General features: G+C 43.7%; 1 protein-coding gene across 9 annotated transcripts in view; it reads right to left on the reverse strand.

Moving 5' to 3' along the window:
• Window positions 1-25,558, reverse strand: part of rbfox1 (RNA binding fox-1 homolog 1) — a 1,299,090-nt gene that overhangs the window by 730,577 nt on the left and 542,955 nt on the right. Inside the window, exon 1 of one of the 9 annotated variants that reach the window (XM_086000899.1) lies at window positions 24,001-24,157. The exons of the other annotated variants lie outside the window; for them this stretch is intronic. The gene's annotated coding sequence lies outside the window, so the exon portion shown is untranslated. Of the gene's footprint in view, window positions 1-24,000; window positions 24,158-25,558 lie in introns of those variants that run through there. 9 annotated transcript variants of the gene reach the window in all.

Here is a 25,558-nt window from a genome sequence, read left to right on the forward strand (position 1 = left end):
TGTTAGAACCAGTCGCATGCCTTCCTCCCAAATTTATGCCCTCAACTTACAACAACAGAGCAACATCAAGTATTGCAGTAAGTCATTGTTCCAACACAATCTGTCTTAGATTCTCCATCAACTGCCCAGGAGTTTGGAAAGTATTCATACAACCACCACCTGCATGAGTGCAATTTACCTCTATTTTAGAGCTGAAATATAAGTCAAATTTATGCACAATATCATTTCAAAATTAAAATTGCATCCCAATTAAACTCATCAGCCCTGTTCAAATATAGTTTGAGTTTACAGTGGATCCCAATTAAAAGTGTCGGTTGATAGAGACATAATTTCAAATTAGTGTGATCGGTGTATAGACTGTACAGAAATATTTTCAACATTTAACAAATTTTATGTAAATAATGTGCATTCATTTGGAGAAAATTCCATTTAAATTCCATTCCTCAGGCCTCAGCACCATATCCATCACTTTGCAAAGCGCACCATCTTAAACAAAACAGGGCCGCGTATACCAATAAATGGCACACAAGAAAAACATGAATCTTTCAAGCATGGCTATGCATTCAGTTGTATTTTATAGCTTGGGGGGGGAGGGGGGATTTTCATGTGGACCGTACATCAGACCATGCGATGGGTGGGGCGTATGCAACGGCTGTCCCGCGGACCCAGTGGGGAACCCGATCCATTTTGTTTGAGCTCCTTTTTATAATGTGGTTGCCTGTTTTTGGTGGGTGCTCTAGCCATCTGAATTAAGGTCTGCCTGAGAATTGGCACTAGAGGAACTCAGTGGTAAACCAACGCTTCCATTACGTGTACTATTTTGGTCCCACTACTGACCCATTTTTAAGCAGAAATGGGGTGATAAGGACATGAAAATCACTCCTACCGTATCGTGGTTAGACTTATTAGGGACAACAGGAGATGAATTTATAATTCCCTATAAATTTGTGACTGTATAGCCACGAATCTGTGTTTCTGATACAACCACAGCTATCAAAGGGAAACATTGCTTTCATTGCAGAAACTGTTTCCTTAATTAGTGTACAGCATAAGAAACAGTGCAGCAGTCAGTGAATACAAAAAAAGATATAAAAGAATATTTTCCTGGGTCTGCCCCCAGACACACTGGGAATAACGGAAGATCAGGAAGGTCAGAGCACATGCCTGTAAAGAAACCCACTTGATTGTCCTTTCATTTGGAAGGACAATCAGGCAGGTTCCCTTAAAGTATGGTGTGGAGATGCCGGTGTTGGACTGGGATGGACAAATGTAAGAAATCACATAACACCAGGTTATAGTCCAACAGCTTTATTTGAAATCACAAGCTTTCGGAGCGCTGCTCCTTCACCTGACAAAGGAGCAGCGCTCCGAAAGCTTGTGATTTCAAATAAAGCTGTTGGACTATAACCTGGTGTTGTGTGATTTCTTACATTTGCCCTTAAAGTATGAAAGACAACCCATATCATTTTCCAATATTTGCTCCGCCCAAGTGATCCAATATGCCGGGGCAATTCTCTACAGAATTCTCACCGAGAGAATACAGAATTCTCAAGACACTGTGTTCACAATTTGAAACGTATAAAATTCTGACAGGGCTAGACAGACTGGATGCAGGGAGGATGTTTCCCCTGGCTGGGGGGTCTAGAACGAGGAGTCACAGTCTCAGGATACAGGGTAAGACATTTAGGACTGAGGTGAGGAGAAATTTCTTCACTCAGAGGGTGGTGAACCTGTGGAATTCTCTACCACAGAAGGCTGTGGAGGCCAAGTCACTGAATAGATTTAAGAAGGAGATAGATAGATTTCTAGACACAAAAGGCATCAAGGGGTATGGGGAGAGAGCAGGAATATGGTATTGAGATAGAGGATCAGCCATGATCATATTGAATGGCAGAGCAGGCTCGAAGGGCCGAATGGCCTACTCCTGCTCCTATTTTTCTTTGATTCTATGTTTTTCTATTAAGCACTGGACAGAAATCTGATTCCCTCACGGATCCCAGTTTGAAAGCCTATGGCACTAGTTGACCAAAACAAAAATGGTAGGGGTTAAATAAAAATAGAAAGAGGAAACTTAAAACAATTTCAACTGAATACCAAACAATTCTATTAAAAAATCAATGTCAGGGATAATGAAGATTGGAGCAATACCGATTGTTGACCTCGGTCTTGAAAGAGTCTCCACATTGTAGAAATGTTTCACAGAATCAAAGTTGCCAAACACTCTGTAAGCCACAATGCAGGGAAAATACTGCGAGCGCTTTGAATTCCTTAATCATGTTGCCAACATAATGCATCAACTTTCAACATGATGTAGGGTGGCACAGCTGTTAGCACACCAGCTGCCTTCTCACCTCTGGGGCTAGAGTTCAAAGCCATGGCAGATTGATGGGATAAATGTATCCTCTTTTTGGGCTTCCAGCTCTGATTTGATCTTTAAGCAAAATATTCCTGTGCACGGTCAAAACTAAACACAGCCAACAAAATCCATTGAAACATTGTAATTGTAGTGCTATTTTGCTAAATAAATACTATCTGTTAAGCTTCCTGTAAGCAATTATTTATTATTCAGTTTATATTCTGATTTTGATGTAAATGTAAACATTAATAGTTCCTCATCTGACCCCATCCTATTTCTGAAAGTATATTTATCTTTAATGTGGTGCTTTAAAAAAAAAGTAAAATGAGAAAAAAAAATAGTAATATTGCAAACCCTAAGTGAGGGCATTCATGTGTAAACATAGAAACAAATTGTATCTGGCAGTGATGCTCTCAGCTGTCAGTAAGGCACCTGTGTAAAATGAGCTTAGATCTCAACATCCTTAAATTGGTACTTAATTTGCTGTCTCACTGATAGAAGTCAGAAGGGTGCCTGACATGAGTATTGATGTAGTACTGTTTGAAATTTGGGTTGTTGCACATGGTTGGGGTAATGCAGAGGCAGTTTACTTTGCATTTGGCTAATGTTACGGCTGACCAGGGAATACTTGAATCTGACACTGGGTAACAGAAGTTGCAACAATATATTCCCCAAAAAAGACACCGCAATTGAACAGAAGACTGCAGATGGGTATATGTGTGATCTGAATTTCTAGTAACTATCTTATATGTCAACTTGAGTTTAATGTTTGTGAAACATTGCATCAGACGATTGATTATTGTTAATATTTATATTCCTTGAGAGTTACACAATATTTATTATATAACATGTGAACCACTAATGAATAACGTCATATAAAACATGAAACATTAAGTTCTTTTTGCTGCTTTTTAGAAAATAATGAGATTGAAAAATAAAGCAAAAAAACTTTTAACAAGGTGTACTGGATTATGCAGCTGTAAAAGCCACAAGCATTTTAGAGATTACTTGCAGATTGTAAAAACCAATTGCTTAATGTGTTCATCCTGATCATCCATTCAATCCCTCTTCACAATTTCTCCATCCCTTTACCACATTAGCCTGTAGAAACAGTGAATTCTCATCTCGTAATACAAAGCACCTCTGCCTGCGGGTATTAGAGAAGGATGCAAATGAAGATGTTAAGAACAATCACCTCATCAATCACAATCACACAGGGACGCCTATCAAGGCTGGAGGATTAGCTCCATAGCCGTTTCACAGGTCTCCCTCCTGTTATGGCTCTTGTTTAATTAAACATCACTACAAGTGCATTCAGCTGCTAGCAGGGTAGCTGCAGAATTTCACCAACTAGTTTTCCAGCCATTATTTTATGAATCTAGTCCTTGATTACATATTTTTATTTTTGAAGCATTTTGTTTAAAAACTCATGCTTTAAGATACTGAAGCAAAACTAGCTAATAAACACGCATATGTACAAAAATCCATTGTCCAATGCATGCTGAAATATCAGGACCATTTACCTGATCCTTGCCCCTAAGGGACCGCCCAGTTCCTTGAGTGCAAAGGTCAGGAAAAAGGAGCAGAGGCCTGCATGGCCAGTTCTCTACCCCTTTTACATTGCCACAGGATAGCTGGGGCTTTCCTGGGAGGGTGGTGGCAGACCTGTGCCTGTGCCTGCAGTATGTACAGAGCAGACCATGGTGTAAGGACCCCTATAAAACATGGCACTGCATCCTGTCCTTGAACCTCTGCTAGCCAGAAGGTCCGTCGGGATCTTTGGGGTGGGCCAAGTTGAAATGGGACCTTCTAACTGCTGATTTTTATTGGTAACCAGAAGAAAGAAAGGAAGGAAGAGCCTGCATTTTTATCATGGTGTTCACAGTCTCAGGATTTCCCAAAGTGCTGCACAGCCAATGATGTACTTTTAAAATGTCATCACTGTTGCAATGTAGGCAAATATAGCAGCCAAATTGTGCACTGCAAGGTCCCACACACAGCATTGAGACAAATGGTCAGAAAATCAGTTTTAGAGATGTTGGTTGAAGGATAAATGTTGGCCAAAACTCTTCTACTGTAAAGTCCTAAGCTCCAAGACCTGGGCAGAGCAAAGCACTTCAGGTGTGTTGCTCCAGTTCCGCACTGCAGCGGGGGCAGAAGGATTTGCCTAATCAAATTTATTGTCCTCCTCAGTTTAACCCTTTTGCCTGGGACCTTCCAGCATGTTGAAATTTTGACCAGGTACATTTTTTGTTGGCAAAGTAAACTCAATTGTGCTAGGTTAAATTGTTTGGTCTAATGATTATCCCATAATTCATAATTATGTCCAGATTGACAATTTACATCCATTTGTCTCACATGGCTCATCTTCATTCAAAAACTGCATTCATTTCATATTCTTTGGAAATGAGCTGCACCAATTAAAGCTTTTTTTAAAACCATTTTGCACTAATTCGGACAAATGAATGTCCCCTATATATCAAAGGATTTAGGAGCACAACGACAACTGCACCAGGCATCAGGAGAACTGAGCATATGCTGGTACATGAACCAAATCAATTTTTCCCCATACCTGTATTCACAACAGTGCCCTGCAGCCTAACTGGAGAATTCTGAATGATCAAAGCTGAGTGCATCTGACTGGTGAGCAGGGATATCTGTCATATAGAAGGGTGCATAACTTAGCAAGAAATAAATTGGTATTATGTGGAAACCATCACCATTAGGGCCTCAATTTATGAAAATCACAGAGAAACACGGTAGCCTTTGATTTCCACCATGTACATTAATATGGCATTTAGGTAAAATAACTTAAATCAAATGCTGTTTCTTTACCAACAGCCGTTCAGTCGCTTTGGTTTTGTTCCATCCTATAATGAGGCTCACTTATCTTCCAGTTCTGCTGAACATTCAAAATGTGAATCCACCTTTTCTCTTTTCAGATACTGACAGACTGCATGTTTTCAGCATTTGCTGTGTTTCTTTCTTATTAGCTTTTCAGTCTTAACAAGATAAAATACAGTAAAATAAATCCTAATTACAGAGCCTATTAGGGATTCCAGGAGCATTTCTGAATCAAAAAGCTAAACATTACATTCAGTTTATTCAGGCCATTCATAGAAGATGCTACACCACTGGCGTAATACCCTCTGTGACACCCACAGTAGGAAAATGTACAGAGGGTCATTGTTGGCGATATCATTTATCAGAAGTACAGTCTTTTCAGTAACTGTTCAGTTAGCTTCCTCAATTCCAAGATACTCAGATGCACATAACTTCTTTGAAATAACTTAATTTCTTATTTATAAGAAGCAGAATATTCTGTTGCACGAATATGAAGTGCTCTAATCATTTACACTATTTTACACGTCTAAAATATTCAAACGACGCTCGGGGTGTGGTAATAATTGATAATGCAGAGTTACTGGTAAGATATAATTTTCAGACAAGTGGCCATGATTGCATTGTATTTTATCAATCCCCAACAAAATGTACAGATTAACATGTCAGCATGTTCATTATGTATATTATATATAGTGTTTCCTTAATTTTTGTGCATCCTCTTGACACATGAATACAATCTAGTGATAGAGAGAGGCTTACTAAATCTACAACACTATCTTATATAACACAAGTGCTGAGAAACATCAGCTCTTTCACTGTATCAAAGAGGTTCAGGGTATATTTTAATTAAAAACAAGTAACATGATTGCTCCATGCAGGTAGGCGAAATCATGTGCAACAAACTCCCGTGATGCAATTGAATGAGTGCAGTTGCTATGATGTGTTGCTAGGATTCCTTGTGCATGTTGTCATATGAAACGTTGGTCCATTATATAAAATATTAAGGGGGAAAAATTCGGTAGTGCCAATTTTAAGGCGCTAACTTGAGCGCCCGCCGCTAATTAACGCCAGTGACCGCAAAATTGAGTTTTAGCGCCTCAAGAAGAAAGTGGAACGCTAAATCAAACGCTCCACTTCCTTCTGGGTGCACAATCGGCAGCAGGCGGGGCGGAGACTTCAGCAGCGCTGCAGACTGGGCCGTGCAGCCCTGCCGCATTCAAAGGCTCGTTTCCTCCCTTAAAGGGAAGGGTCATCGCTGCAGGCTCCGCAATAGAAAAATTACCAACCTGGACCACCAAGACAGCCGCGATCCCGTGCGATCAGCCCAGCACTCAAGCAGAGAGCCGGGCTCATCGATCGCGGGCAGGAACCCACGAAAAAAACTTCAACAGAAAGGTAAGTTTTTTTTTACTTACCTCAGCCACCTCGCCTTTAATCATCACCCCCGAAGTGGCCGGCCGCCCGATGCATGCCTTCTGCAGCTGTCGGTGTTTTCGACCGGCGTTGCTTGCAGGGGGCGGAAGTCAATTTCGGGTCTGGGTCGCTAATGGGGCGATGCACACGGCGATGATGTCACAATCTCCGGGCAAAGGAGATCAGGGGGCAACGCCGTAGTGCCGCCGCAAAACTCCCGCCGAATATGGCGGGAGTCGATGTCAGCGCCACGCCCAGTCGCAAAGCCATTTGCACCCCGTTCGCACCCCCCGGAGGCCCTAACGGGAGGCGCAAAGGCACCCAATTTCTAGCCCTCATTATCTAAAATAAATGTTGGTGGTAAACGATTTCTTCAGCTATTGGTTTTAATCTATTTACAGTTTGTAGAGTAAAGCTATTATATGCACCGATTAGGTTGGGCATGCAACGCTTATTTGTACTAAGCACAGATAGGAGGTCTGTCAAGTTTTTTTTAATCAGAAATTCGTATATGTGAATATGATTGTACCAAATTCTATAAAACAAATACAGCCCAAAAAATGTGATTTAAACTAAATGCTGCTCTTTCATTTAAATAAGAAATATCTAACGTATTTTTTATTTCTCTAAAAGTGTATATCATAGTCTTTAAATTTATATTGATGCTTACAACTCTGTCAAACATCATATCGTAATGTTATTTTCTGATAGGTTTAAAATTATATTTAATTCACTTAAACCTTTAATGAATCCCACGGGTGGACCAGCAGAATAAAAACAGGGCCCTTTGAACTCAACGTGCATGTAATTTCTGCCGTCTTAATAAGGTGTGAGGTCTTCTAGTCCCAAGCAGATTCCAAGGCTTCAGCACAGTCCCTGCCATATGGAGACAGACTGGAAACTGTCAAGTTCAGTTAGCGAATTTCATCTTTGGGGAGCCAGTCAGGCAGGCTGTATCAGAGTAAACAGAATGCTGTTGCAATCCGGAGGCAAACAGGAGGACGGGCTGGACTGCTGAACCAAAGAAAAAAGATGTGGCACAGAATGATTGCATGAGAGCGAACAGGGAAGAGCGGAGAGCTACTAAGTGACAGTGCAGCCATTAACCACATGTTTTATTTATCTTTAATGACAATATATTATACAACAGTTTCATCTTCAGGCTAAGATTCTATTTATTATTTCAAACTTCTTGGAACAGAAAGCATCGAACAGACACAAAATTGTTCATTAAACGACAACATATTCTCAAACAGGCCATAGATATTCAAGGAGACCTAGCACTCAAAAAAGATAATATGCTTCTCTCAGGGCCTTCTGCAGGCTCGTATTGAAAACTGTAGGATTTGCCCTTCATGTAAACTGGCTTCATTTCAGCAATCTGTTAACTACCTCCTGGCGGCTGTTTACTAACAGAAACACTTAAAACATTATTTTGTTTAAATGATCTCAACTAGGCTATTTGTTGCCTGAATGTGTTTTTTTTTTAAACTACTGTGAAAAGACCAGTCACTGAAAAATATTGGGCATCACTTTAAGCTGCCGTTGTTTCTTCTTCACATTTTAATGCACCATAATATGTACAAAGTGCCCTAGAATCATGTGCACTTTCATCATAAGCTCTCCCATCCCCGCATCACTGTCACTGTTGATTACTTCACATTATTGGACATCTGTAACAATATGCAAATACACTAGGATTTGATCACTTTTCTATATGGATGACCCTTTCTCAAAGTTGGTTAGATTTTATTGGAGTAATCTCATTACGAATAATATAAATTCTGATCACACCAATGATAACAATGTCACCAATTTGCTAATTTTGAAATGGAAGTCTTATTGTGTACGTCTGCTAAATATGTAATTATGCACAGAAGTTACAACACAGGCACAGGCCATTCTGCCCAATGAGTCCATGTTGGTGTTTACCCTCCATGTGACCAAATAGTCCTAATCACATTTACCCACACTATTCCCACATCTCTTCATTTCCGTTTCCTTCATCCATCTATCCAATCTAATCTTGAACGTTGACATGGACTAGGAATTTCTTCAGAGCTATGGTCCACTCTGCCATTGTAACTTCACCGGACGTGTGGTGGAAATCCCATTTACACACGTAAACAAGGTTTCCCCGCACTTAAGACATAAGAACATAAGAATTAGGAGCAGGAGTAGGCCATACGGCCCCTCGAGGCTGCTCCACCATTCAATAAGATCAGGGCTGATCTTCGACCTCAACTCTACTTTCCCACCCGATCTCCATATCCCTTGATTCCCCTAGAGTCCAAAAATCTATCTATCTGAGCCCTGAATATATTCAACAACTGAGTTTGGGTGATGTGTGTGTCAGTGAGTGTGGTGCAATGTGTTTGCATGATGTGTGTGTCAGTGAGCGTGGTGCAAAATGTTTGGGTGATGTGTGTCAGTGAGTGCGGTTCAATGTGTTTGGGTGCAATGTATTTGGATGATGTGTGTCAGTGAGTGTGATGCAATGTGTTTGGGTAATGTGCCTGTCATGGTTGAATAGCTGGCAGTGTGTGCAAGGTGTGCGATGTGGGTGTGAGGCTTGCAACAGTGGTAAGTGTGTGAGGGTGAGGTGAAGCTATGATTGTGAGGTATGAGTTGTGATTGATAGAGATCGTTGGTAGGTGAGTGATGAGGGTGTGATGCATTGAGCAGTGTATGAGGCTAGTGGTGCAGTTGGTGGGAGATGGCATTTGAAGATGCATTCACTGATCTTGACCACTCATGTGAGGTCATTAAACTTCTTCCGGCACTGGATCCAGGTCCTGGGGGAAAGACTGGTGGCACTGACCGCTTCAGCTATCTGCTCCCACTGCCTTTGTACTGTCCGTCTGGAAGGCCTCCTGGCCCCCTGCGGATAGAGGACCTGTCTCCTCCTATCACTGCATTAAGGCTGCCAGTGCTGCGTCCAAGAACTGAGGTGCCCTTTCTCTGCCCTGTTGCAACATTGGTAACTTCCCCTCTCCTTAGCTCCACTCAGAATGACATGCTTCTTTCACAAGAGGCAGTGCAATGAAGGTTCACTGGATCGATTCCTGAGATGAGAGTGTTGTCCTATGTGAAGAGATTGAGTAGCTTGGGCCTATACTCTCTGGAGTTTAGAAGAATGAGAGGTGATCTCATTGAAACATATAAAATTCTGAGGGGAATTGACAGGGTAGATGCTGAGAGGTTGTTTCTCTTGGCTGGAGTGTCTAGAACTAGGAGGCCCAGTCTCAGGATAAGGGGTCGGCCATTTAAGACTGAGATGAGGAGGAATTTCTTCACTGAGGGTTGTGAATCTTTGGAATTCTCTACCCAAAAAGCATGAAGTGCATGAAGAAGTAGAGGAGGAGAGTGATAGAGAAGAAGAGACACCATCATTGATCTGATGCTCTCATGCAGGCTCAGCTTGCTGCCACCATGGCTGGGTTTATGAGAGTGGAAAGGGGCTGGCAGGGTGTCACAGTCCAGCAATCTGTCCTCGAACAGATGATGAGGAACGCTGAGGCGCTGCCCTGGGGGAGTGGCAGTGGCTCTGTGGAGCTCAAATCTGCTGTCCTCTCTCAGGATGACAACAATCATCCTCCCACCACTGCCACTCCGCCATTGTGGTTGCCCGTCAGCCAGCCAGCCCAGACTGCTGCCACCCGTGCCGAAATGGTGCAGTCTACAGCCGGGCCTTCTGGGCCCAGAGATGCTCGAGGTCATCTTCAGTGCCGCCACTGAAAGTCAGCAGCCTTCCACCAGCCATGCTGCAGCCACTGGGGTAGCACTTCATAGGAGCATTAGGATAGGCAAAGGCACACAAAAGACAGATACTAAGGGAATGCATAAGGGTGATTAGTTGACTTTGTAATGTAGTTTTGGAATTCATCATCTATAAATTATGTTTGGAATGTTTTTCTTGTGGGGGCTTTTATTTCAGCATTGTGGCCAAGAGAACACAGTGATGTTCCATGATAGAGGGATGGTGAGGTGGATAAGTGTTGAGCAATGGGGATCTGGGGTTTCATTCAGGGGGACCGGAGTCTGATGATGCTTTCACAGACAATCCATCCAGAATGGGGATTTGCAGGCTGCCTGCTCCCTTCCTCCTCCTCCTCTTCCTCCTCTGCCTCATCCTCCTGAGGTGGTTATGGAACCTATGGTGGCAAGGGCAGCGCCCTCATGATGGCCAAGTTCTGGAGGATGCAGCAGACCACCACGAATTGGGACAGCCACTCTGGCGAGTACTGGAGAGCTCCTCCTGAACGGTTAAGGCAGCAGATCTGTTGCTTGAGCACCCCGATGGTTTGCTCAATGAGGTTCCTCATGGCAGCAAGGCTGTCATTATATGAGTGCTGGCCACGAGTGGTGGGTTTGTGGAGGAGAGTCATCAGCCAGGCGTAGAGCGGATAGCCCTTGTCACCGAGCAGCCACCCTCGGGTTTGACATGGTGGCTGGAATATTGCTGGCACAGCGGACTGACGCTGCATGAAGTCATCATGACTGCTGCCAGGATAGCAGGCATTCACCATAATGATGTGCTGGGTGTGGTCGCACACCAACTGCACATTAAGTGAGTGGTACCCTTTGCAGTTACTGTACATCCCAGCATTGATATGCGGCGCCCGCAAAGCCACATGTGTATGTTTGATGGTGCCCTGCACCATGGGGAAGCCCGATATCCTGGCAAAACCACAAGCGCACTCATCCTGCTTCTCTCTGTTTAGAGAGAAGACAATGAAGTCCCTTCTCCTAGAGTACCGAGCCTTTGTGACCTCTCAGATGCAGCGATGGACGGTGAACTGCGAGATGTTTGCTATGTTGCCTGTTCCAGCCTGGAAGGATCCGCTGGTGAAAAAGTTGAGTGCCACGGTCACCTTGAGGGCCACTGGCAGAGCCGTTGTCGCCCTGCTCTGAGTCTTCAGGTCTGGTCTAAGAGGTGACAGATTTCTGTGACCACCTCCTTGTTGAAGCGGGGCCAATGAACACACTGCTCCTGGCTTAGGTGCAGGTAGGAGAAGTGCTCCTTGAAGACCTTAGGTGGGTAAGGTCTCCTGCTGATTGCCCTCCTCCCCCTCCTCCTCCTCCTCCCTCTGTGAGCAGCTTGTCTTCTTTGCTGCCTCTGCTCCATCTCCCTGTCATGCTGCAGCGGGAGGGGGGGGCTGCAACTAGAGTCCCCATGACTGGGAGCAAGTGGTGAACTCAGGACTTCCAGTAGCTGCCAACACCTTCCCAATGTCCAGCAGCACTCCCTGCACACTTTAACAACTTTTGAAAAGCCAGTATATTGATATATAAACTCTGCAAGATCCAGGATGAGAAATAATCAACTTACCTGCAAGTTGGATGTTTCCCTTTAAATAGCGCTGGTGGGGGGTCCTTCGTGCAGCTGAAGGCACGCTGAGCTGTGCATGCTTAGGAGAGGGCATCGATTGGAATGGCAATGTCGAAATTGGCAGGTCATGTGTCAAATGAGCGTTACACGCTGACTGGCGTCATGATCAGCCTTCTCTGCATACTGCCGATGCACGCACGTCCCGCCCTCACCAAGGTGGTGAACAGCACGGGCCGCGCCGGAATTGGCGGAAGCGAGGCGGCCGCCATTTTTTTCTCCAAACCTTAACTAAGGAGCCGAATTTGGCGGCCCTTACATTTAATCTTGTATCTATGGCCCTTCATCAGTCTGCTTCTATCTACCAGGTCAAATAATTTCATAATTTGAAGCCCGCTGGTGTCATATTGCCCCATAATCGGCATTGCTTTTAAGAGTATCCTGCAGTTTGTCTGGAAATTTAGTTTTCTACATTTTTAACAGTAGGTGAGTTTAAGAGCGTTGACTGGTGCTAAGAGAGGAATAAACACAGTAGAGAGAATAGGGGTATGTACTGCAACACTGTACACTAAATGGTGATTTGTTATGGAAGTGATTTGTTATCACTCAGATCTTCTCAGAAACTGCCATTTTCACTGCCTCTGGGACTTCATACAATACACGGGCAGCAAATTGCATGACACATGGTAACTGTAGAAATTTTGGGAATTGCAGTGGGGTATCATGCCATGACAAATGACTTAAAACTTAAATAACCTTGATTATCATATATTTAACAGTACATTTCAGCTCTGTAAAACGATACCCTTCAAAAGTACTGGAAATGTATATGTAAGAGATTGGCCTGCAGAATATCTATTTCCTTCCTAATCAAAGAGCAATGTTGCTTCATCCTCTGGAAAAAAAAGATCAAAATCATAAACAGATGTCTCACTATCTCTAATGATTATGTCATGACATGTGTTATAAAGTATGTGTGGAGAAAGCATGACCAGAAATAATGAGTCTGTGGACATAGATACATAGAAGATAGGAGCAGGAGTAGGCCATTCGGCCCCTCGAGCCTGCTCCGCCATTTAATGAGATCATGGCTGATCAACCAAATTCAGTACCCTGTCCCTGCTTTCTCCCCATATCCCTTGATCCCTTTAGCCTTAAGAAATATATCTAACTCCTTCTTGAATATATTTAATGAATTGGCCTCAACTGCCTTTTGTGGTAGAGAATTCCACAGGTTCACCACTCTCTGGGTGAAGAAATTCCTCCTCATCTCTGTACTAAATGGCTTACCCCTTATCTTTAGACTGTGACCCCTGGTTCTGGACTCCCCCGCCATCGGGAACATCCTTCCTGCATCTAATCTGTTTAGTTCTGTTAGAATGTTATAAGTTTCAATGAGATCCCCTCTCATTCTTCTAAACTCCAGCGAATATAAGCCCAATCGACACAATCTCTCCTCATACATCATTCCTGCCATCCTAGGTATCAGTCTGGTGAATCTTCGCTGCACTCCCTCCATGGCAAGAACATCCTTCCTCAGATAAGGTGACCAAAACTGCACACAATACTCAAGGTGTGGTCTCACCAAGGCCCTGTACATCTACAGCAAGACATCTTTGCTCCTGTACTCGAATCCTCTTGCTATGAAGGCCAACATACCTGTGGTGTATGTAACCTGTTCCACCTTAAGAGAACTTAAGCCTGTTCCACCTTAAGAGATGTACTACTTTCTCTGGCTGCTGTATACGTAATACCGGTGGTGACCACCGGTATATAAGCACTGTGTAGTAATATTGTATTTTAGTATAGTCCTGACCTCCAACCAGTAAAGACCTGTTGAACTTTAATCTTGTAGTCTGTGTTAGTAATTACAACTAGAACACACAGACTTAACAGTGGCGATGAGTCCGATTCTTACCCTGCGGCAGTTTATATCCACGGCGGCTTCGTCCACAGAACGGACGTCGAAGAGAGGCTTCCACCCTCATCACCCTGCTGGAAGATACGGCGCGCGGCAGACATCGAGAAACCAGAGTGCAGAAGACATCCTGAACTCGAAGCCTCCATCAGCGGCTGTCAGCTATCTTCTTTCTTCCTCGGTGGTGGGTAAGCCGGGCAGCGACGCGACCAGAAAGTCAGCCGCGTTGGCTGTACAGACGGGGAGGGAAGACGGAGGAATAAGGGCGGTGAGATCGATTGCGACCAGAGATAAGTGCCGGGCCGCAATCGGGCCGAAAGGCGCAGCGCGGGGACATCGATCGCGGCTGGTGATAAGGGCCGGGCCGCATTCGGGCTAAAAAGGCACAGCGTCTGGGGCAACTGAAGGCGCGAGAGCCGCGGTGAAGCGGAGACAGCGTCGGGGGACGGGTGAAGACCGCCAAGCGCAGGAAAACCACCATTTTGTAGGCGGAGGACGAAGACAAGAGCGGGAAGCCGCCATCTTGGATAAAAATAAAAATAAATTAAATTGCAACGATGCCTAAACATGGGAACATTAATACCTTTGATAGCGACATCGAAGATTGGGCCATGTATGTAGAACGCATACAAAATTATTGTAAAGCAAATAAAATTCCAGATGAAGAGAAAGCACTAACATTATTAAACTTAATGGGTGCGAAGACATACGGGCAATTGAAACACCTTTTATCACCAGATGAACCGGCGGATAAGACGTTCGAGGAGATTGTTACTGTCCTGAAAAATCATCTAAACCCCACGCCGCTGATGCTAGCAGAACGATTTAAATTTTACAGCAGAAGGCAGCTGAAGGATGAAAGCAATGCTGAATATTTAATGGAATTGCGTAAGCTAGCAAAGTACTGTCAGTTTGGAACGAGACTGACAGAGGCGCTACGAGATAAATTTGTGTGTGGTTTATTAAAAGAAGATACACAAAAGCGACTGCTCGAGGAGAATGAGCTGACGCTTGAGAAAGCGGTCACTATGGCAGCAGCACACGAAGCCGCAGCGAAAGGCACGGCAGTAATGCAGCTACGGTCACCGGAACTCAGTACAAATAAATTGGGTTTGAGTACTGTAAAATGTTATCGTTGTGGAAAGACAACGCACGATCAGAACCAGTGTTGGTTTAAAAACCAAGAATGCAGAACGTGTGGCAGGCTTGGCCACATAGCTAAAGTATGCCGGCCAGGAAAGAAGACCAGCAACAAAAAGTCACCGCAAGGAAAATACATAAAGGTACACAAGGTGACAAAGAACAGTTCGACCGAACAGAAGTCAGATTCAGACGCTAGCAGTAATGAACTGGGTAGCTTAAGAGTACACAATGTTGGTAAGGATGCAGATCTCCAGACAATTTGGGTCACCCTTCAGATAGCAGGAGTCCAAGTAAAGATGGAATTGGACACTGGATCGGCATTGACGGTCATGAATAAGAAAGATTACAAAAGGTTATTCCAACATATTCCCTTATGGGATACGGAGATTATATCCCATACACGGGGCAAAGAGTGTACCCCATCGGAAAGATAGAGGTAAAAGTGGTCCACAAGGGCGAAGAAAGCCAAGTAATGGACTTATATGTGCTACCTGAAGGAGGTCCACCACTACTGGGACGGGAGTGGATTAGGAAAATGAATATGGACTGGCACTCCTTGAAGGCACTAACGGTAGATTCCGGGGAAACAGATGTCAAACCTAAACGATTGTCCAAAATATTGGATGATGCTAAAGAGGTGTTCCAGCAGGGACTGGGAACACTGAGAGGAATTACGGCAAACATCAAGATTGATGAACATGCACACCCAAAATTTTTTAAAGCCAGACCGGTACCCTATGCAATACGACCTACTGTAGAAGCAGAACTGGAAGCGCTAGAACGTTCAGGTGTACTGTCTAAGGTAGATTGGAGTGAGTGGGCTACGCCCATTGTTCCCGTTATGAAACGTCCTTCGAGCAACAAGCCAGGAGAACCAGGGAAGGTTCGCATCTGTGGAGATTTCAAAATCACCGTTAATCCGGTGCTTCACACGGTGCAGTATCCGCTTCCGCGGATTGAGGATATTTTTGCTTCGTTGTCTGGCGGGAAACACTTCACCAAGATAGACCTGGCGCAGGCGTACTTGCAGATGGAGGTTGAAGAAGAGTCACGCCAATACCTCACGATCAACACGCATCGAGGTTTGTACCGGTACAATAGGCTGGTTTTTGGAGTGGCATCGGCTCCAGCAATTTGGCAGAGGGCCATGGAGCAGGTATTACAGGGAATTCCAGGCACACAATGTTACCTGGACGATATTCTGATTACAGGTGATGGTGATGAAGAACACCTCGCAAACTTGGAACTGGCGCTCAACAGACTGAAAGAGTATGGACTTAGAGTTAATCGGCAGAAATGTGAGTTCTTCCAGAAGCGGATCTCGTACTGTGGTCATGTCATTGACCGGGAGGGGCTTCATAAGTCTCCTGACAAGATAGAGGCAGTTGTAAAGGCTCCCGCTCCGGATAATGTCTCTCAGTTGAGGTCGTTTCTAGGATTGATTAACTATTACCATAAATTTCTACCAAATCTATCCACGGTACTGCACCCGCTAAACGCTCTTTTACAGAAGGGGGTACCATGGGAATGGAGCGAAAACTGTAAGAAGGCATTTGGCTCACTTCAACCCGACACTGCCTATTCGGTTGGCTTGTGATGCTTCTCCATATGGTATTGGGGCAGTACTCTCACACAAGTTGCCAAATGGCACGGAAAGGCCAGTCGCGTTTGCATCCAGATCATTGACCTCCGCTGAGCGCAACTATGCGCAGATCGATAGGGAGGCTCTCAGCCTTGTATGGGGAGTGAAGAAGTTTAATCATTACCTGCAGGGCCAAAAATTCACACTTCTGACAGACCATCAGCCGTTGGTATCCATTTTTAACCCTAAGAAGGGTGTTTCAGTGATGACAGCACAGCATCTCCAGAGATGGTCCCTTTTCCTAGGGGCACATCAATATCAAATAGAATTCAAAGGTATGAAGCAGCATGGCAATGCTGAAGGGCTGTCGCGCCTGCCACTACCTGAAGAAGAAGAAACGACGAAAGTTGACCCTGTTGAGTTATTTCATTCGACCATCATCGAGTGTTTACCAGTCACCAATGCAAGTATTGAAAGAGAAACCAGGAACGACCCGACACTGTCCAGAGTCTACGAGGTGACAGTGAAAGGATGGCCAACACGTGGTGATCCTCTGTTACCGGCATTCTCGGCAAGGCGAGACCAGCTGTCCGTCTGCCATGGTACTTTGATGTACGGGACAAGAGTGATTATTCCTCCCAAGTTAAGGGAAAGAGTTCTAAAAGAATTGCATGAAGGTCATCTAGGGGGAGTTAAGATGAAAAGTCTTGCTAGGGCTTATGTATGGTGGCCGGGTATTGACCAACAGATAGAGGAGTTGACAAAAAGCTGCGCTGGGTGCCAAAAAGTGCAAAATGCACCTCCGATCGCACCACTACACCCATGGGAATGGGCTTCAGCCCCATGGCAACGCGTACATATTGACTTTGCTGGTCCATTCATGGACTCCATGTTCCTAATTGCAGTGGATGCACATTCCAAATGGCCAGAAGTGATCAAGATGAATACCACTACTTCAGAAAAGACAATTGCGGTGTTAAGAACAATATTCGCAAGGAACGGATTGCCAGAACAGATCTGTTCGGACAACGGACCACAGTTTGTGTCGGAAGAATTCCAAAAATTCTTAAAGAAGAATGGGGTGAAACATTATACCTCTGCCCCATATCATCCGGCGACAAACGGGTTGGCCGAGAGATTTGTCCAAACATTCAAAAAGGCAATAAAGGCCATGAACGATGATCAGATTCCGCTACAGCACAAGGTGGACAATTTCCTAATGGCATATCGAAACGCCGCTCATGCAGTGACTAACCAAAGTCCTGCCATGATGTTTTATAACAGGAGGTTGCGGTCCAGGTTGGACTTGTTAAAACCAAATGTGCGGAGGGAAGTGGAAAACAAACAGTTCCGGCATATTAATAACAAGACCACTCGAAGTTTCGACGTAGGACAACCAGTGTTGGCAAGGGGCTATGGAAACGAAAAATGGCAGTCCGGAATAATTTGGGCCAGACAAGGACCTCTAATGTACACAGTAGATATTGGTAACAATGTGATAAGGCGTCATGCGGATCAACTGGTAGAATCGAGAGCAAGGGTCGAACGCATGGTTGCGACAGAGACAACTGTGGAAGACGTTAATGAACCTGAAGCATCTACCTCGGCAGGGAATGTACCTGAGGATGATAACACCCAATGCATGGGAGACCAACTAGAGGAGTCACCTCAGCAACAGGAATCAGAGACCACTGAAAGGCGTTATCCAAACCGAATCAGAAGGCCTCCTGAGAGACTGAACCTTTGAACTGTTTATACCTGAAGTTATATATGTTATTATGTCATGTTAAATGGGGATATGACTGTTAAGCTAAAAAGGGAGGATTGTGGTGTATGTAACCTGTTCCACCTTAAGAGAACTTAAGCCTGTTCCACCTTAAGAGATGTACTACTTTCTCTGGCTGCTGTATACGTAATACCGGTGGTGACCACCGGTATATAAGCACTGTGTAGTAATATTGTATTTTAGTATAGTCCTGACCTCCAACCAGTAAAGACCTGTTGAACTTTAATCTTGTAGTCTGTGTTAGTAATTACAACTAGAACACACAGACTTAACAATACCATTTGCCTTTTTAACTGCCTGCTGCACCTGCATGCTTACCTTCAGCGACTGGTGCACAAGGACACCCAGGTCTCGTTGCACTTCCCCTTCTCCCAATCTATTGCCGTTCAGATAATAATCTGCCTTCCTGTTTTTGCCACCAAAGTGGATAACCTCGCATTTATCCACATTATACTGCATCTGCCATGCATCTGCCCAATCACCCAACCTGTCCAAATCATACTGGAATTTCTTGGCATCCTCCTCACAGCACACACACCCACCCAGCTTTTTGTCATCTGCAAACTTGGAGATATTACATCTAGTTCCCTCGTCTAGATCATTAATATATATTGTGAATAGCTGGGGTCCTAGCACCAATCCCTACGGTACCCCACTAGTCACTGCCTGCCACTCGGAAAAAGACCCATTTATTCCAACTCTTGGCTTCCTGTCTGCCAACCAGTTCTCTATCCAAGTCAGTACCTTGCCCCCAATCCCATGTGCTTTAACTTTACATGCTAATCTCTTATTCTGGATCTTATCGAAAGCCTTCTGAAAGTCCAAATACACCACATCCACTGGTTCTCCCTTATCTATTCTACCAGTTACATCCTCAAAAAATTCCAGTAGATTAGTCAAGTATGATTTACCTTTTGTAAATCAATGTTGACTTTTTCCGATCCTGTCACTGTTTTCTAAGTGCTCTGCTATTACATCTTTTATAATGGTCTCTAGCATTTTCCCCACTACCGATGTCTGGCTTACCGGTCTATAATTCCCTGTTTTCTCTCTACCACCTTTTTTGAATAGTGGGGTTACATTAGCTACCCTCCAATCCATGGGAACTGTTCCAGAGTCTATAGAATTTTGGAAGAGGTACATTATGTGCACAACAAGTTTTCTCCAGTTGCAATAATGATCTATTGAGGCCAAAGAGAAATGCACATGTGCTGCTAAAACCTTCAAGAGAATGGATCTGATCTTCAACTGAGTTCAGGCACGCTAGTTCAAGCAATTTACTAGGTGATAAATGGCAGTGTGTGACACGTCCACAGTTAATGAAAAATTTCATTCTTTGAAACAATTTTCACAATTACAGAGGTTCATATTAAAGACTTTTATCTCTCCAACTAACAATAATAATTGGTCCCCAATGGCCACAAGTGGACTAATAAGCAGTCACTTGCTGTACCCGTAGATTCTGAACTCACTTTTTTAGCACTCTGGCTAACCAGGGCATTCAATATGACAGAATTCCTTCGTGAAAATTGTAGCGCACTGTAAAGGACTAGTATTCGTGCTGCCTATCTCAAAAGGCAGGTGTCCTCTGTGAGAATGATCACTTGCCTTCCAATACACTGAAAGCAATGGCTCAAAGAGGATCAGCGACCTCTCTGTAAAGTGAACATGGAACAGCAGTCAAATTATTTAAGCAAACATATATGATTTGCGCCTTTTAAAGATATATTTTACATATATTGTCATTGCAAGGGACTCACCATTACAGCCCTGCTTCCGGAGGGAAATGTTAGAATATTTAGGCTACATTCACTAACCGTGCTATTCTATGTTTGTCAGGAACTTTAATCCAAGTGAGGTAAGTCAGACAATGTTCATTTTCTCTCCACCATAGAATATTTTGGTCGGAATTTTACCGGCGCTGAGAGAACAGGATTGGAGCTGTGAAATTTGAAATTTGTCAGTGCTGAACAGACCTGACAGCAAGCGGCGTAGGCAATTTAGATCATTAGCTGGATTGTTAAGGGGAAATTAAGTCTTATTTTAAGCTCACCTTTAGATTTTTAGAGCTCGCCAATGGCTTCCCTGTTGCTCGGGGATCACGTCAGGTAAGGAGGTCGGGTGTTGTGTCAGCATGGGATGATTTACTAACCTGACAGCTGCAAATGGTCTATAAAAGCTCCCATTTCATAGGTCTTCACTTTCCAAGGTTAGAAGCTGTTGCTTACTGCATTTAGAAGACAGATTGAGCTTTATGCAGTTAGCAAGTGTTTGACGCAAACTCCCTATCCAGTGCCACCTCATTGGAACAACCTCTCTCACCATTGACAGATCACTTCTGTCATCTCAACCTAACCTGCCATCTATTCCATCAGCATCGGTGCCCTTGAGAAAATCTCACCTTGGTCCTCAGAATCCCACCATGCTCAGCCCTAACACCAGCATCACCGGGCACACCAGCAACACCACCCACCTTAAATGCAATCAACTGATGCTGCACAGGACACAGGGCATCATCACCCATGTACATTGCTGCCCGGGATGCCAGGGATAGCCTCACCATGTCTAGATTTACTTCACTTGATGCTGTACACCCTGGCTGCCACATGATACGCCAGGTTGGCCCCACCCTACACCAACACCATAAAGCATCCCTACGATGCTCTATCCATTCCTTTCACACTCATCACCATTGCGGGGAGTACCGTTATGCCTCACCATTCACTGCCACTCACTAAGCCACTTCCAAAGGTGCACACAAATCTGTCCAAGAACGCAAAGTGTTGAAAATAAAGATTTCAATGTTTGACAGCACATTAACAGAGGGTGAGGGTGAGTGTGAGGGGTGGCTAGTGAGATGGGGATGTGATAATGTAGATAGAGAGGGATGAGTGGAGGTGCAAGGTAAGTTGGTGTGAGTAAGGATGTGCAGGAGTAGGGTATGGAAGGCAGAGTGATGGGGTTGTGATTAGTGCACAGCAGGATGAGGTTGAATGTGGCTTTGTACTAATGTTTTGTGATCTACTGAGATCATTGAAAGGTTTGCGCCACTGCAGCCTGGTTTTCCTAATGACATCCCTGCTTGTGCCCTCCTGTGCAATGTGCAACCAGGCTGCAATGGTTTCCTGGGGAGGTCTCTTCCGCCCATTGGAAGGGAAGAGAACCTCCCTGCGTGCTGTGACTCCCTCCATAAGCATATGGAGGGAGTCATGGGAGAGCCTGGGTGCAGACATGCACTTTCGTGCAGTGATTGTCAGTGTTTGTAGCACCTCAATGCTGTAGTACACTGACAGCAGAACTGTCAAAATCAATTTGCGCATGGTCCCTTTAAGGAAACCGGCTGATGATGCATCATCAAATGACATCATCAGACTCGCTTCCTTTTAATTGGCCGGGAACCTCGAAGGGCGGGCTTAACAAGCCCAATCAATGGAAAATCACTTCAGCAGAGCGGAATGGAGCCAGCAGCGGGGTCAGGTACCCGCCGCCGACCCCGGCCACCCTCAACCCGCCTCGGCAGACGAAATCGCGGCCTTTGCTTCCACAATATATCCCATCTGGTGGCTGGGCAAAATCCAAAGTAAGCTCACATATGTAATTGAATCTGGACAGCTCAAATTAAGATAGCCCTAAGCTTGGGGCATGCAACCTTCTAATTGTGATTACTTCAAAGCTCAGCAGAAATGACTTGAGTGGCATCAGTTTAGATTAATTTGCCAAATGATTAAACTGGTCACAGTTCAACACTACAGATTCAGATGCCCCTTTCCTTCAAATAATACAAATAACACAACCCACCCTAGCCAACCATTAGTTTCCTGCCAACTAAGAATGAAAATAAGCCATCAATTATATTTTTACAAATTGTGTTAATTTGCTGTGTTATTTCAAATCCTGTCTAATTTGTGACCAGCTTTTGACCCTTTTTTTGGAAAAAAAAAACCTTCAAAAATAAAATTGTAACAATGATTTTGTGGAGGATCTGTGGTTCTGCTCCTCAGCAGTTCTCACATTCTAAGGGGCTTGTTTTGATCTTAACAATCTATTTGTGTGCACGCTTGTAAGCTTCAACAGTCTAGGACTACTGGTGGAATGGATTCATGTTCTTTTCCTGTCCAATGGATTGGCGATGGGTTAGCATGAGTCTATGCTCCCTTATGATTTAAGAAGCTTGACGGTATTAGATCTCAGTTTTGTGAATACCTTCATTCTGGGCGTGAGCCCTACTTCTCTCCACCTAAAAGTGGAATATTTGCTTTTGCTTAACTTCTGGTTCAGGGTGAAGCTGTTAATAGCTTGTCGTGATAGACTATTCAACATTAGGTCTGTACTGAAAATAAATCTATTTGTTTTTTTTTATAATTACTTAAATATACTTAAAATCATTGTAATGATCTTACCCTAAGTCAGAGGCTGGTCTGGCTGACCACAGTCTCCAAGCACCAGTAATTCATGAACAATCAGCTAAATGACTAACCATAATACCACTAATAGAAAGAAAGGCCATCCTGACTGGGTTAATGTTAAGTCAATTCTGATTGATGTGATGTTTGCTGCAGTTGTCACAAAGGCAGGAAAAGTAAACGGCACATTCACATACAAAAGGAGCAATAGCACAAACCCTGGTCCTTCCTTGGTTGGAGCCACTTGGCATATAATCTCAATGGGAATTAACATCAATACAGAGATAGCATAACAACTAAAAGCCTGTGCATCGTTTTTAATAAAAGAATGTAAATGTATTAGGCTGCATTATTTATGGGCCCGTAATTTGCGGTCAGCGGCAAAACAGAGGCGCTCGCCGCTGACCTCGAAGAAAGCTGTCCACAGTGCTCTCACGATCTCTGTGGAGAAAGCTTGAGGCTTCTCGATGTGTAATTGAATATAGTGCTGTGAATTGCCGATTCTTATAGCGATGCAGCAGGGACGTCATCAAGCCAGGAAATAAAAAGCAGCTTTTATCCTCACTTTTTAAAAATGTTACAGAGAGCGAAATAAAGATTGCGACTTTCACATGGGAATAAGGTAGAAGCTGAAATATCATGAACAAACTTTAAAAAATATTTCGGGGTCAGAACGATTGTTTAGCAGTCAATACGCTGTCAATAAACCCCAGTTACACCTATTCCAACAAGGCTTAACATTTAATGGGGTATTTAACCACAATATTAGTGCAGAAAAGCTCAAGTTTTTGTCAGTTCCACTGATTTCACTGGTTGTCAGCTATGGGGGGTCCACAGCACAGCCAGTGTTGGAGCAGTGAATGACTGACCGCAACTTCAGGATTTTCGCGTTTAGATGCACGTGCGCTACATCCTGAAGTTGTGGTCAGTTTCAGAGGGGTAATGTCGGCGAACGCTGGCAGTGCACCATCATAACCCAGCGCATTATGTTTCTGTTATACGCTATTCTGAAATCCTACACAATCCTAAATCATGGCTGTCCTCAAGCAAACTATCCAGGGGAACTTTTAGCTTTCATAGCTATCTCAAAAATTCTTACAGAATTGAACAGTTTTATAACACTATTGTCCTTTTAAGGAGCAACTGTTTACATAATGGGACTGTCCACTGAAGGGGCAGTCTTCACATCGGGAATACCTGATAAGTGTATTCTAAATCATACTTACGTTGGACGGATTTCAAATAAAGTAATAAAACCTTTTAGTATCAAGGGTTCTATCTTGATGTAGTATTTATGCTAAAATCTGCCCTCTCCTGTCTGTGGAACTATCTGGGCTGACCATTTCACCTGAAAGGAGAACATATGATGCAGATTTACTTATGGTGACATGTTGCTTCTCATCTGTAAAATCTGGTTCTGGATTCACACTTGGCTCACTGCAGAGGGCAACTTAATGATCTGGGAGACATATCAACTCATTGTGATTTCCAGACAGCTGTGCCACTGTCGACTGATTGCCTGATCTTTGTACAAATTCTCCCAGTTGGAGGGAGCCTTTTATTCTTGAATTACCTGCCTACTTGTTCATAATTGAACTCATTAAAAAACAATACACTGGTATACACCAGATTCAATCTGCTAACCTGCTCATTCTCCGTGGGCTTGCAACAGACATCATGAAGAGATTTGAAATATTCTTTGCATACAATTATTACACAAAAAAAGAAAGACTTGCATTTATATAGCATCTTTCATGACCACCGGACGTCTCAAAGCACTTTACAGCTAATGAAGTACTTTTGGAGTATAGTCATTGTTGTAATGTGGGAAACGTGGCAGCCAATTTTGCGCACAGCAAGCTCCCACAAACAGTAATGTGATAATGACCAGATAATCTGTTTTTGTTATATTGGTTGAGGGCTTTGGTTGAGGGCAGAATATTGGCCAGGACACCAGGGATAACTCCCCTGCTCTTCTTCGAAATAGTGTCATGGGATCTTTTACGTCCATCTGGGAGAGGAGATGGGGCCTCGGTTTAACATCTCATCCAAAAGACGGCACCTCTGCCAGTGCAGCACTCCCTCAGCATTGCACTGGAGTGTCAGCCTAGCTTTTATTTATGTGCTCAAGTCCCTGGAGTGGGAATGAACCCACAACCCAAAAGCTGGCATCAACTTCATAATTTAAAATGTACAGTTTGCCTGAAATCATTCATACCACTATTGGAACTATTAATGACAAAATATTCCGCCAAATATTCAGCTATTATGGTCTTAGATTTCCGTGGCTACACAATATAACTCACACATTACTATTTTACTCTGATTAAACAAATGCCTTTAAATCTAGGGGGGAGGTTACCACTTGATTCCGCTAGTTTTATGCCCAGATTCCAGTGCGCCCAGGGCAGAATCGGCCGAACCGACGCAAAAGATCGGGGAATTAAAACGTGGGTGAGTTACACCCAAAATCATTTATGCTCGTGTTTTCCGCGATCTTTTACATTGGTCCAAAATTCAGTTTGCCTCAATCAGGCCCCGCACACAAAACTGGCAAAGCCAGCAGGTCAGAATTGCGAGATTCCATTGATTGCACCAGTTAGGGAAGGCTCTTTAAATTGTGCTCTTTTATTTTAACTGCACAGGTGCATTGTTAGCAGTTTTTTGATAGCAAAACATTACTTAATTTATTAAGAAACTGACTAGTCTACACCAATGAAACTATTAAATGGTTCAGTGTCATTCTTTTAAGTCATTTTCATGATTTTAAATCAGGTTACTCAC

This window comes from Somniosus microcephalus, chromosome 11 (genome assembly GCF_052327205.1).
Source record: "Somniosus microcephalus isolate GS21.2 chromosome 11, FLI_Smic_1.0, whole genome shotgun sequence".
Taxonomy (NCBI): Eukaryota; Metazoa; Chordata; class Chondrichthyes; order Squaliformes; family Somniosidae; genus Somniosus; species Somniosus microcephalus.